Source organism: Artibeus jamaicensis, unplaced genomic scaffold (genome assembly GCF_021234435.1).
Source record: "Artibeus jamaicensis isolate MK-2021 breed Jamaican fruit bat unplaced genomic scaffold, CSHL_Jam_final contig_1539, whole genome shotgun sequence".
In the NCBI taxonomy this organism is placed as follows: Eukaryota; Metazoa; Chordata; class Mammalia; order Chiroptera; family Phyllostomidae; genus Artibeus; species Artibeus jamaicensis.
The window spans coordinates 1,345,395-1,360,078 of NW_026521299.1; the positions used below are offsets into that span (position 1 = coordinate 1,345,395).

The window sequence follows — 14,684 nt, forward strand, 5'->3', positions numbered from 1 at the left end:
GACTTCCGCCAAGATGGAGGCATAGGTGGATATGCCGTGCCTTCTCACACAACCAAGTTTAGAGACAACTAAATATTAGCAACAGAAAACACAGCCAGAACACAGAAAATTGAACTTTTCGGAAGTCCGTTAACAACAAATTCTTCAGCCTGACCGGTAAGGGGCGAAACCAGCAGCTGGTGGAGCGGGGTTGCACAGGAGGTCTCGGTCAGACGGACTCAGGCGTGCAGAATCCAGGCACAGGGTTGGACCTAGTGAGTGACTGAGAGAGCAACCAAGCAAGCGACCGCGGGGAAACAGTGAAGCAGCAGGGCTGCGGGTTGACTGTGGTCGGGCGTTTGTGCGCGGATAGACAAGCGAGGGAGTGGGCGATTGGACCGGGACCCAGCGGGTCCCCGGGGCAAGCAGCAGGGAGGGCGCCGCCATTTCCCCGCTCTGACCACGCCCCCACATAAGCGTCACAACCCAGCGACCTGGGAGTCCAAGGTTCCCCTCCTCATACTTAAAGGGCGCGAACAGACCAAAAATGGCTCAAGAAGATCTCAAAGCCCCAGAGCCTATAAATCTAAGCGATGAAGAAATAGCAAAACTCTCAGACGCACAGTTTAAAACACTGGTGATCAGGATCCTCACAGAACTGGTTGATTATAGCCACAAATTAGACAAATATATGAAGGCGAAACTAATTGAAATGAATGGAATTGCACAGGAAACCAATAGCGATGAAGAGGAAACTGGGACTCAAATCAATGGAGTGGACCAGAAGAAAGCAAATAATGGCCAAACAGAAAAGAGTGAAGAAGCAAGAATTCAAAAAAATGAGGAGAGTCTTAGGAACCTCCAGGACATCTTTAAACGCTCCAACATCCGAATTATAGGGGTACCAGAAGGGGGAAAGGCACAGCCACCAGTGGAAAACTTATTTGAACAAATAATAAAGGAGAATTTCCCCAATCTGGCAAAGGAAATAGACTTCCAGGAAATCCAGGAAGCTCAGAGAGTCCCAAAGAAATTGGACCCAAGAAGAAACACACCAAGGCACATCATCATTACATTAGCCAAGATTAAAATGAAGGAGAGAATCCTAGAAGCAGCAAGAGCTAAGGGGACAGTCACCCACAAAGGAGTTCCCATCAGACTGTCAGCTGATTTTTCAAAAGAGACCTTACAGGCAAGAAGGGGCTGGAAAGAGGTATTCCAAGTCATGAAATCTTAACGACCTACAACCAAGATTGCTCTATCCAGCAAAACTTTCATTTAGAATGGAAGGACAGATAAAGTGCTTCTCAGATAAGATCAGATTCAAGGAGTTCATCGTCACCAAGCCCTTATTATATGAAATGCTAAAGGGACTTATCTAAGAAAAAAGTTAAAGAAACATGAACAGTGAAAGGACAGCAAACTCACAGTTATTAACAACCACACCTAAAACGAAAGCAAACTAAAAGGACAGCTAGATCAGGAGTGGAAACATAGAAATGAAGATCTCAAGGAGGGTTAGCAACAGGGGAGTGGGAGGAGGAGAAGGGGGGAGAAGGTACAGAAAATAAGTAGCGTAGACAGTAGATAGAAAATAGATGGGGGGGGAAAGAATAGTAGGGGAAATATAGAATCTAAAGAACTTGAGACACATGGTCATAAACTAAAGGGGGGTAATGGGGACGGGGAGGTAGGGTGGAAGGGAATGAAGGGGGGAATAGGACAACTGTAATGGCATAATCAATAAAAATAAATAAATTATTTTTAAAAAGTCAAATCACCATGTGGGGGGGGAAAACATTTTCTGGTGGATTGAGTCAAGCTGTGAGTTCGGATCAAAAGTCTGGGTTTTTGAAAAACGTGACTATTATGTCATAACCTAATAACCACCATTATTGCTATGTTTATTCAGCACTTTCTATTGCTAAAGGCATTTTCTGATTTTTCTCTTGGTGATGAAATAATGGGTGGTTGGTGTCATCACACAAGGAGTCAAGCGGCATTGGGCTTCCTTCCGTATTACCAGGTGCTGGCACTTGTGAAAATTTGACACCTGTAGGATTAACCTGTTTGACACCTGTAGGATTAACCTGCTGCACTTTATTCTTGTTTTGATTGTATTTACATCTGTTTTAACCTTTCTGTTTTTCGTTGCCCACTTAGTATTTATACTTGTAATTTAGGATTGGTCTTTGGATTCACGTGGTCACCTGGGTTTGAGTGGAAGAAAGTCTAAATCCTGTGTCTCTCTCCTTCACTGATTTTTATTTTAGCCTTTTATTTGATGTGTAGACACTTGGATGAAATCTTTGAGTTAAAGAAAAGCCTGAAGTTCTTTTTTGTCATAGAGTTTTAGCTTGGCCTAATTCTGCAGTCGGGAAAGAACGTAAGTTTCTTAGTTTTATCCTCTAGTCTCTCCATGTTTGAACTCTGCAGGGAAGAGGGTGTGGGTTAGACAGAAATCAGTGTGAAGGAAAGAACGCCCAGGAACCTTCCTCCTTTAGTGCACCTCCCTCTGGGGAAGGTGGGGGTGGGGGAGCCGCAGGCCCCTCAGGGGCATTCCTCCTGGTACACCTCAGCCACCCTCCAGTTGTATGAACTTGGGAATGTTTTCACTCCCGACACCTGTTTCTCATTCATTAAAAAAGGCGGTGTTTGTAGTGTTTCCTGATAGGAATCCTAAGGAAGGTGCATTATTAGCATGTCTTAAAGCGGCTGCGGAGTCAGACTGGAAAGGAGCTTCTGCATTCTTACTCTGACTGAAGCAGGAACTGCACGAGGCCTTTTACATACCTTGCCCAGAAGGGTCAGTCAGGACAGGAGGAAGCCTGTCCCCTCATCTGGATAAGTGCGTGCAAGCGGTTGCTTCCTCAGCCCTTGGAGCTTTCATAAACAGATATGGATTAGTGCCTAATTGCTGTGCGTTGATTTAGGAATACAAACTGTCAGTTCCCTAAGAAACTGACTTGATTAGAGCAACAATGAATGACCTTATCAACCCCTCAGAGAAATGGTTGCATCCAGGACTGACACAGGGAAATTAAAAAAACCCCAGAATGTCAAAAGAATATAGAAGCCAACCCTGAAAGAGCTCCAGTGGCTAAAGCTGGAACAATTGAACAACAAAATGAATAGCAGTGGATTATTAACCAAAGAATAAAATAAATATCCTTGAGTTAATGACATAAGTGGGGGAGAAGAGATACCTCTTCCTTTCAGAAGAATCCAATTAATAAATTTAGAAGGAACCAGGGGAATAGAAAATGGCCATTAGCACTGCACAGGAGTGATAGCCAAAGGCAAGATTATCAGTGACGGCCAAAATTAGTGGGTGAAAGTTTAAGGAGAAACAGTATTTGCCTCGAAGCATTTCCTTCCCCCCAAAATTATTAGTCAAACAAATCCCTTCAGGAGATGGAGTTGAATTCCCCTCCTATTGAGTGTGGGCTGGATTTAGAGACTGGTTTGCAGATAATAGAATATGGAAAGGGAAAAGCAGTAACTTTACAGTGGAAGAACCTGGCAGACACCACTTTAACCAAGTGGTCAAGGTTAACATCACCGTGATAAGTTACATTGATATAACTTACTTGAAAGGATGTGTTGAGAAGAGCGCTTGACCTCTTGTGTTCTTCCCCAGAGTCTATCACCTCAGTGTAATCATGAGAAAACAGACCAGCTCAAATTCAAAGTCATTCTACAAGATTCCTGACTAGTAGGAAAGACTGAGAAACTGTCACTGACTGGAGCCTAAGGAATTATGGCTACTAGGTGTAATGTGCAGTCTTGCAACAGAAAAAGGACATGAGTGTAAAACCTGGGGAAATCTGAACAAAGCCTGTGTTTAGTTAACAGTGTTGTACTAGTGTTAAGTTCCTAGGTTTTGGTCAGTGTACCATGGTGATGTAAGATGCTGACACAAGGGATGCTGGGTGAAAGGCATGGTGAAAGAAACTCTGCACATCTTTGCAACTCTATCGTAAGCCTAAAGTTATTCCAAAGAAAAACTAAAGACCTTGGACAGTGGCTCTGGAATCAAGTTGTCTGGGTTCAAATATTGCTTTTGCCACCTACCAATTGAGAGATAATAGACAACTGCTTTAATTTCTTTGTCTCAGTTCCTTGATCTATAAGAATAGTAGCTCCTCTATAAGCTCAAGTGAAATTAAACAAGTACAACGAGTAGAGTACTTAAGCAATGCTGGAACAGAGTAAAGCCAACTAACATTGTTAATATTTGTACAGAGGAAGACCAAGCACCTTTTTAGATACTCGGCCTTTTAGCCATAGATGTAAATAGTGCCAGAAGAATTCGGCGGAGAGAAGGATGGTAATGGTCTAGGGTGGTCTGGAGACCCCTCCCCCTGCCATATAAACCTCTAGGAATTAGGCCTTGAGTCATGCCCTTGAAGAAGGAGAAAGATTCACATGCTGATAGGACGCTGGTGTGGAGGAGGAAAGGGAACCGCTAGGGACTGAGGGGGATAGCTTCAGTGGGAAAGGCCCATTGAGTGTGGAGCAGTGAGTGAAGCCTCCAGGGGCAGCGAAGGAGGTGGTGAGGTGGGGGGTCCCAGCTTGGTTGCTGACTTGATTGAGTTTAGATTTTATCTCTTGGTGAGAGAGACAGACACACAGACACAGATACACAGAGAGACAGAGACATCACTTCAAAACCTGTTTCAGTCCCGATTGGATTGTGGTTGTACTTCGAGTATTTGTTTTGTTGATGGGACAATGTGTTATGACACAGGGACTATGAAGTTAGTAATACTCTGAAATAAATGTGTCATTTTTTCATTTGACTTCTCTTTATTACAGAAAAAAAAGTTGTATTTTAAAACAAGTCATGAGTCTTCAGCATTCTTTCATTTCACTTTCCAGGCAGTTCCACACTTCCAGGTCTTCACATAAAACTTTCTGTTCTTCCTTGTTATCTCTTTGTGGCATGACAGTTTTCATGTATTATAACTCCACGGAGATGGTTTTGTATTTTTGTTCTTCAGGCACCTATCACTTGCTTGACATAGCATTTCTGAGTTCAAATCCATATTTTTGCTCTCAGAAGCTCTGTGCCCTCAGGCAAGTGACTTAAATCCTCTTCTTTCAGTGTGCAAATCTATAAAATGGGTGAGCTTTGGAGGAAGAGAAGTCCAAAATCATGGTGCTAGCACGGCAGGGTTCTGGTGAGAGCCCTTTTTCAGGTTGCAGCTTTTCAGACTGGTCTAAATGTCTTATTATGTATGGTAGTTTCTCTGTACCTTGGGGACGCTGTATTTTAAACTTGGTTGTGTGAGAAGGTGCAGTGCTTCCACCTATGCCTCCATCCTGGCGGAAGTCTGGAAACACCGTAATAAGCATATGAGACATTTCTTCTGTCTACTGCCAGTGCCTGGTGTACGAATGTGTTTGCTGACCCACTGTGGCCCAAGAGCTAAGAGTCACTGCTGTCACATTATTTACATACAGTGAGTGCATGGATAGTAAGTGCACAGAGCAATACATGGTACCTATGTATTGTTAAAGAACAAAATTCAGCTGAGTAATTCTCAAGACCTGGCTTAATTAAGTGTGTCATGAATCGGGCAGGTCCCATCTAGTAACTAGAAGGGGACTCCAAGGAGTTGTGCAAAATAGGAGTGAGTTTTGTGGATTTTTTTTGACATTTAATATTATATTAGTTTCAGGTCTGCAGCATTGGAAGGTTTTTATAGGCAGGGAGGACAAGAAAGTTAATTGAAAGAGTAGATTATTTTAGGCAAGGTCATTTTCCCTTGGGAGAAGGTAGGAGATCCTGTCAGGCAGATTACCTGAAATTTCCTGGTCACTAATACAGACCAGGATATTCCAGACCAATTGGTTTAAAATTCCACTCCTGGAAAAAGATGTATATGAAGAAAATTATAAGACACTGAAGAAAGAAATTGAGGAAGATACCAGTAAGTGGAGGCATGTACTGTGTTCGTGGGTAGGAAGAATTAACGTCATTAAAATGTCATACTACTCAATCAGGATACCAGTGGTGTCACTTCACAGAACTGGAACAAATATTCCCAAAATGTATATGGAGCCACAAAAGACCCCAGAGAGCCACAGCGATCTTGAGAAAGAAGAACAAAGTTGGAGGAATCACACTGCTTGACATCAAATTACAATATAAGGCCATAGTAATCAAAACAGCATAGTATTGGCATAAAAAGTGGATCAGTGGATCAATGGAACAGAATAGAGAACCCAAAAATAAACCCATGTTTTTATAATAATTAATATTTGACAAAGGAGGCAAGAACATACCTTGGACTAAAGATATTTTATTCAATAAATGGTGTTGGGGAGATTGGACAGACACATGCAGAAAAATGAAACTAGACCACCTTCTTAGGTCACACATAAGAATAAATTCAGAATGGATTAAAGACTTAAAGGTTAGACTGGAAACCATAAAAACCCTAGAAGAAAACATAGTAAAATCTCAGACATTTCTCATAGCAATATTTTTTCCTGATCTAGCCCCTTGGGCAAGGGAAACAAAAGAAAAAATAAATGGGACCACATCAAACTAAACAGTTTTTGCACAGCGAAACAAACCCACTGGCAAAACAAAAAGACAGTCTACTGAGTAGGAAAAGATATTCCATAATGATACATCCAATAACAGATTAATATCCAAAATTTAATTAAGAACTCATACAACTCAACACCAGAAATGCAAACAAGCCAATTAAAAAATAGATAGTGGTCTTAGAATAGACATTTCTCCAAAGAAGACATACAGATGGCCGATAGATACACGAAAAGATGCTCAGTGTCACTAATCATCAGAAAAATGCAAATTAGAACCACAGTGAGATGTCACCTCGTACCTGTCACAATGGCTGTCATCAGTAAATCAACAGACTAGTGTTGGTGAGATGTGGAGAGAATGGAACCCTTTTTGCATTGTCGGGGGGGGGTGCAGACTGATGCAACCACCGTGGAAAGCAGTACAGAGGTTCCTCAAAAAATTAAAAATGGAACTGCCTTATGGCCAGAGATTTATTTGAAGAAACCCAAAACACTAATTTGAAAGAATATATGCACTTCTGTGTTCATTGCAGCACTATTTACAATAGCCAAAAATGGAAGCAGCCCAAGTGTCCATCAGCAGATGAGTGGATATAAAAGTGATGGTACATATATACAGTGGAATACTAGCCACATAAAAAAGAATGCAGTCTTACTATTCGTGACAGCATGGCTGGACCTAGAGCATGTGTCAGATTCATTTTCACCGGGGCCACATCAGCCTTACCGTTGCCTTCAAAGGGCTGACTGCAGTTTTAGGACTATAAATGTAACTACTTCTGACCTAGGGGCAAGGAGGTCGGTGCTGCTGCCAGGTAGAAACAAGGTGCTGTAGGCCTCATGTTTGCCGCCTGTGACCTAGAGGGTATTATTGCTAAGTGAAATAAGTCAGAGAAAGACCAATACCATACGATTTCACTTACATGTAGAACCTAACAACCCAACAAAACAGAAACAGACTGGTAGACGCAGAGAACAGACTGTTGCCAGAGGGGAGCAGAGCCGGGAAGGTGGGTGAAAGGGTGGAGGGATCGAGATGCGCACACTGGCAGCTGTGAAACAGTCCCAGGGATGGGAAGTGCCGCACACGTCATTGATGTTATAATAACTATGTACAGCGCCAGGCGGGTACTTGAAATTTTGGGGGCCACTTCATAAAGTATGTGCTCATCTAACCAGTATGCTGCTGTACACCCAAAACTAATACAAAATAATGTTGACTGTAAACTACAATTGAAAAATAAATATTTCATTCCTGGGAGAGGCTGACACTGCATATAGGTAAGTGTGGTTTAGCAAAACTGACTCCATTTTGGGCTTGTTTCTTTTTAACAGTATACCTCTGTGTAGTCATCACCAAGGTCAAGACATAGAACCTTTTCAACACTCCAGAAGGTTTTCTTGTGTCATCTCCCAGCCAAAAATGTCCCTCCTTGAGGTAACTACTGTTCTGACCTCTGTCACCATAGACTTTCGTGTAGGAATATGTTTCTTTTCTCCACCATACACCCAGGTCCATGCAGTGCATTGGGGTTGGTGCAGGAATGGGTCTCCATGTGCCAAACACTACACTAGACACATTCCCAGACTTAAATAAATTCTCCCACAAGACCTGGACTTATCTAAAATCAATTCCGTACCTCACTGACTCCAGAATCTGTTTTCGCAGCATGCTCTGTGCCTACAACCAGCATTACCATGATCATCATCATTATGGTGAAGTCACCGTTTAGGGTTTCTCCCCCCCAGTGGTTTACGTGGTGGCTTAAGAGCAACAGTTAACACCAAACCCTCGTTTCTATGCTTTTGAATTCTTAGAGAGGAGGGGGAGTTGTGCCGACTTGAAAAGGACAGTGGCAGTTTCTGCATTTAATGAGTGTCGGGCACAGTGCTAGCCAGTGGGGCCTCCATCGCAGTCCTCTGATCACACGAGGGAGACAGATGAATGCTGTGAAACGGGGGGCTCAAGGGGCAGGATGCGAGCTGGGGGCAGCCCCAGGGGTGTGAGGGAAATGCTCCTTCTAGAGGAAGTGAAGTGGGAGTGGAGTGTGAGCAGTTGGAGCTGTACAGGCAGAGAAGGCCAAGTGAGAGCGGCTGTAAGCGGGAGAGAGTGTGGTGTGTGCAGCTGGGTGTGTGGCGAGCGAGGCGCCCTCAGAAAACTGCAGCTCGTTGCCTGACATGACCGCGGGCGGCAGGGTGCCATGTGCGGGGAGAGTTAGCCGGGTATCAGGCTGGGGCAAGACTGCTCGCCCATGCTAAGGAGTTGGATTTAAAAAATACAGTGGATTTGCAGTTTTGAAAAGTCACCTCAGATTTGGGGAACGGGGTCAGAGGGGTTGAGATCGACTAGGGTGCAACATGATGAGGGCCGGGGCCAGTGGGTGTGGAGCAGAGGCCGGACTGGGCAGGTGTTTGGGAGGCGGCGTGGACGGGACTGGTGGGGGTTGATTGCGGTTCAGAGGTCAGTCTACCCGAGGACTGAACAGGATTTACATCGGGTTTTACAATGTGAAGTGAGAGAGTGGATTTTTGTAAGTCTTAACTGAAATGAGGTACTTTGTTCCCTCTTTAGCAGAAGGGCAGTGTTTGCTTTTGAACGGTCTCATCACTTATTTTGATGTGCAGTTTAAAGACGAAGGCCTAGAGTTGTGTGATAGCTTTTTTAAAATCAGGCAAATAAGTCAGTCTTTGGTTTATTTTCATCTTCCCTTGTTCATTGTGGTGAGAACTACATCTCCACGCGGGCAGTCCTGTAGAGAACACTGAGCCTCCGACTGTGAGGAACTCGTGGTAATGGAGAGCCGACAGGACAGGCCTTCTTACTCCCTCAGGCTCTCCAGTCAGTGTATTTGTGCACTGAGGTGTGTGCAGAGGCCAGACCAGTACGTGCTGCCAAATGGTGTATGGATTTGATTCTTAGTGTTTTATGAAGTTGAATGCTAACCCTGTCTTTGCTTTGACCTCTGGTCTGCTGCTGAAATAAGCTCTGTCTGTCTGCACAGGATAGTGGCGAGGAGGACCCTTAAAGCTACAGGGCTATTATCTAGGTGCCCAGGACTTCCTCCCTCACAGCCTTGGTCCTTAGCTATGAGACTGTTCCCTCAGGAAACTCAAGAATCGTTTGCATAGGGCTGGAAACTTCTGCAAAAGGCAAAACAAGCTCCCGAGCTTGTGATTGGCTATGTCTGGAGTCTTAACCCTGAATGGTCAGTAAGTGACCCCGGCCACACCCTTTATACTGAAAGGAAGCTTTTCTCTCCTGTCAGCCAAAATTCATCTTCCTACCCCAACTCCAAATTTCTTGTTACTTGTGCTGTTCCAGTTTTCAGGATGTGCCCAGGGAGTGTTAATGGCTTTTACAGCGCAAGTTCCAGTGCACCCAGGGGTGTTCCTTTTCACTTTGGGTTGCGAGAAAACAAGCGTGCTGGGTGAGCAGCAGTTTGTGAACGCTGAGCGTGTGTGGCCTCGGTTCAGTGTTGTGATGAATCAGACGTTCTTAGGCTAATCTGACACCTTTGATGGTGTGCGTGATCATTAGTGTGCCGCATGGTATTAGGTAAGCAGTTCACAGAAGTGACTGTAATTAGTGTTAATTTCTGCACGGTCAAATCAGGTTTTCCCAGTTTCACATTTACTTATTTCTTCGTCCTCCAGCAGGTGTGGTTCGCATCCGTGTCAGCACATCCTGTGGGTCCCCCACGTGGTCTGAGCTGGTCTGGGTGTCAGCACGGGCAGGCTCCGTGCCCCTGCGTTGAAATGCAGCAGTCTAGGCTCTCTGTCGTAGGGCCCCTCGGAGACAGGGCGGCCAGCCCAATTCTCCCCCCACCCTGCTTCAACCCGGAGCAGCTCCCGGGGCTTCCCCTGACTCCAGGTATTCTGGGAGTCTGGGGTCTTCAGGAATGTGGGGCTCTAGACCTCGAGACTGTGTGCCCCCCCTCCCCAGGCCTGGGAGAGCACAGTGTGGGGGCGAGAGGCCTCTTCACCTCTGAGAAGGAGCTGGCAACACATCTGAGTGGAGTAGAGACTGCAATCACTGAACATCTCTCACCTGGCAATAGTAAGGGTTTAGTAGACATTTATAGATCTTTCTCCTTCTGCGGCAGCGCCGATTTTCGGTTAGGAAGAGGGCTAGTGCACTAGAAAGAATACTTTGGTATCGTTGGTAGAGGACCATTGAAAAGAACCAGTACGTTTTGGAGGGATTGAGAAGTAGCATTGGTTTTGAGTGACACGTGTGACCTGCCCTTTGTCTCTGTGTGACAGGCACTGACTGTCTGTGGTGAGGTGCAGCACCTTTTCTTGTGGTCCTGCCGGCTGAGTGTGTGTTGCCTGTTCCTGTCGTGGTTAACCTGGCCCGGCGTTTGGTTCCCCAAATGGTGGGTTTTCTTTCCCGTGTTGCATGAATGCTGTCAGCTTCTACGGAGGTGAATGTTTGTCTTTTTTTCAAACATTTACTGAGTTTCTGCTCTGTGCTAGGGACCAGGTACAGAAAGATGACAAAATATCTCAACTTGAAATGATACCTTTTACATTTATCTCTGTAAACTCATTTGGCCTCAGCACCTGCTGCAAAATGGAGCAAGACTGTTCCAGTGCCACAGCACAAACAAGTAGTCACAGAGCAGAGAGCTGACCTCTTTAAGGTGCCACGTGATGATAGTGGCTGAGCCAAAGCCTCGGCCTCTTGGCTTTAACTACTCACTGGTGAAGGAAGACTAAGTGACACGGTCTTTGAGTCTAAAACTAATTGGTCAGGAAGCATGGCATCTGCCCAGAGCACTTTTTGTAGAAGTCATACAAATGATTCTTAGACTGTGCCAGTTTATGAAAATATAATAAAAAACATCAACATTTGCTCTGGGTGGGTGACTCAGTTGGTTGGAGCATAGTCCTGTACACACAAAGGTGGTGAGTTCAGTCTCTGACCAGGGCACATACGTAGGTTGTAGGTTCAATCCTCAGTCAAGGTGCGTATGGGAAGCAACCATCCGATGTTTCTTTCTCTCTCTCTCTCTCTCTTTTTTCTCTCCTTCTTTCTTCCTCTCTAAAATCAATAAACATAGCTTCCAGTGAGGATAAAAAAATCAAAATTTAAACATAATTAATTAATGACCGATAATTTGCTCAACAAAAAGATTCATCACTTGTCACCATAACGAGTCCCCTAATGAGCCGAGATCGATTCGCTCATCACCATTTTATTTGTGCAGTGTTTTCAGGAAGACACTCTTCCCCGTGATTTCTAATTGGCCTGGCAGGTAGTAAGAGTCTTCTGAGACTGGGAGGAAACAGTTTTGAAAACTCTATTCAGCAGCGTTGAGTTGGCCAGAGTGGGAAACCCCTACGCTGATGTGCCAGCCCATTGCCTTGTGCAGCCGGAAGTCTTCCGGGCTCGGTAGACATTTCAGGTTTATTCTTTGAAAGAGGCCTTTGAGCTCCCTGTATTTCTGACTCTTTCCAGTTTCTGTAACACTGGAAGGAATATTTCCCTGCAGGTAAAATGAGAAGAGCATTAGAACATTGCACCACAGAGCCCAGGACGGTGCTCACTGAACGAGGGCCCTTGGAAGGCGCTGAGTGCAGGAGCGGGGCGGGTGTGGAGTTGTTCTTCCTGCGATTGCCCGAGGGCCCTGGAGGCAGCAGGGAGGTGCAGAGGGAGCCTGGTGTGTGCGGTTAGAGAGAGCAGGCTGGAGGCCTCGCGGCACTGCCTAAGCAGAGTTGTATGAACTTGGGTGAATTACTTAATGTATCTCATTTTTTTCAGCTGTAAAATGGGGTGATATTTTACTCTAAAAGGGAATTTTGGGGTATCACATATGTAGAAGGTCCTTCCATTTGCAGTGGGAAGTATCAGCTGTCTCCGTACACACACTCTGGGGTCATTTGACGTGTGCGTCCCCAGCACACTGTGCCTTCCGTGAGGTCCAAGGCCACATGGCTCTGTTTTGCTTGCCCTCTCCCTGTCCCTGAGGTGGTGCCTGGAGCAGGGTGTCCAGCTTTTTGTTGTCTCCACACCACACTGGAAGAAGCAGCATTGTCTTGGGCCGCACGTTAAGTATATAAACACTCATGAAAACTGATGAGCAAAAAAAAGGTCCGTGAATAATTTTTGTGATATCTGCTGCCACAGATACGAAAAAAAGTCCTCACATAATAACGCTAATTATGCAGCGGCCCTTTGGATAATCTTTTGAAATTGTTGAGCAGGTCCCACATTTATGATCATTAATATGGAAAATGTACATATCTAAGTAAGGAAACTTAGTAGAGTTTTAAGCAAATTTATGATTTTGGTAGGCCGTGATCATAGCCATCCTGGGGTGCGGGTTGGACACCCCTGGCCTAGAGCTTAGTAGATACTCAGGTACTTAGTAACTGCTGTAGGCAGCTGGGGAAGGGGGGACGCGCTGCCTGTACACATAGACCTGTAGTTGTTAACGTCTTGGATCGTCAAACCTACGCAGGTTTCTTTGTGAGCGAGGTGCAGTCCTTCTCCCCCTTTAGCTTGGTGGGTGAAAATGCCATAACGAAGTGGAAGGAAAGGCTGGCTGTATGTTTATTTTGAGGTGGTCCGGCATGTACTTGAGCCCTAATCTCTGAGGCTGTCTGTTTTGTTCAGGGTTCGTTCCTAGTTAAAGGTGGGCTTGTTCTCTTTGTTCCAGTGTCTCAGAGAAAGTGTTTGGTTCCAGCCTACAGCTATTTTCCTTGTAGCCAACCCAAGGCCTCCTGCTGCTTCTCTAAGAAAACACTGCAAGGCTGCTGCTGTGGGAGGGCCTGGAAGCCCAGGGGCCCTGGAAGGGGAGGTTGGAGGTTTAGTGTCTGCACCTGGGCTTGAGGTCAGGCCCTGAGGAGGCAAGGCTAAGGACCAGGACTGGATTCCTGTCATCACACCCAGCCACCTGGTCAAGGACCTGAAGTTCAAGTCTCTGGAGGAGATTTATCTCTTCTTCCTGCCCATCAAGGAATCTGAGATCGTTGACTTTTTCCTGGGGGCATCCCTCGAGGATGAGGTTTTGAAGATTATGTCAGTATAAAAGCAGACCCACTGGCCGAGGACCCAGTTCAAGCCATTCATTACCTTTGGGGACTGTAGTGGGTGTGTTGTTTTGGGTGTTAAATGCTCCAAAAAAGTAGCCACTGCCATTCATGGGGCCATCATCCTGGCCAATCTCTACATTGTCCCTGTGTGACAAGGCTACTGGGCGAGATCAGCAAGCCCCACACCCTCCCTTGCAAGGTGACCAGACACTGTGGCTCTGTGCTGGTGCACCTCATCCCTGCCCCCAGGGGCACCTGCGGCATCTTGGCCCCTGGGCCTGGGAAGCTGCTGCTGCTGGTGGCTGGTATTGACGACTACACTGCCACCCTGGGCAACTGCCAAGGCCACCTTCGATGCGTCTTTAAGACTGCAGCTCCCTCACCCCCAACCTCTGGAAAGAACTGTGTTCTCGAAGTCTCCCTGTCAGGAACTCCTGGACCGTCTTGTAAAGACCTGCCCCAGAGGACACGGGCTCCAGCTGTGGCCACCGCATAATTTTATGCAAAAAAGACAACAAAAAAATTGAGTTAGCCTATTTTAAAAAAATATAAGAATTTGGGGATAAAGAAGCATCATGTCTGCAGCTTCATAGTTAACACATTGGAGAAAACCTGGACATGGTAATTTATGGAAGGATGGGGCCAAAGTCTCAACTTCAGTACACTTGTCAACAAATACCACTGAACTGAGTTAAAATGTTAACTAACATGAAAAGGAAATTATTTGGATTGAGACTGCCATTTCCTCTGTGTCCTCAGTGGAGCCTGCTATGGAAGAAAAATTAAAATGCTTTCTATAAAGCCTCTATTTTAAGAAGAATGACTCAGAGATGAACTCAGGTCTAAGAAATTTTCATCAGCGAATGAAAACGGAATTGCCAGGTTTGCCTGATTTCTCATTTTAAAGAAAATTTTCCTCATTTGGTCTCTTGTAGAAGTCTTCCTCTGAATTATTCTCTGTCCCATGTCGCTTAAAAATAAAAAAGTTTCCAAATGTTCAGAATCCCATCTGTGCAGGGCTTATTCTCCTTTGCGGCTCAGCTGGGAATTGCATTGCATAAAAATAAAGGCAGAAACACCACGTGGTTGGGCGACAGAGTTTGGGG

At 45.2% G+C, this 14,684-nt stretch overlaps 1 protein-coding gene across 7 annotated transcripts in view; it reads left to right on the forward strand.

The window, feature by feature from the left end:
• Positions 1-14,684, forward strand: part of ANKS1A (ankyrin repeat and sterile alpha motif domain containing 1A) — a 187,332-nt gene that overhangs the window by 15,087 nt on the left and 157,561 nt on the right. Inside the window, exon 1 of one of the 7 annotated variants that reach the window (XM_053669093.1) lies at positions 14,416-14,460. The exons of the other annotated variants lie outside the window; for them this stretch is intronic. The gene's annotated coding sequence lies outside the window, so the exon portion shown is untranslated. Of the gene's footprint in view, positions 1-14,415; positions 14,461-14,684 lie in introns of those variants that run through there. 7 annotated transcript variants of the gene reach the window in all.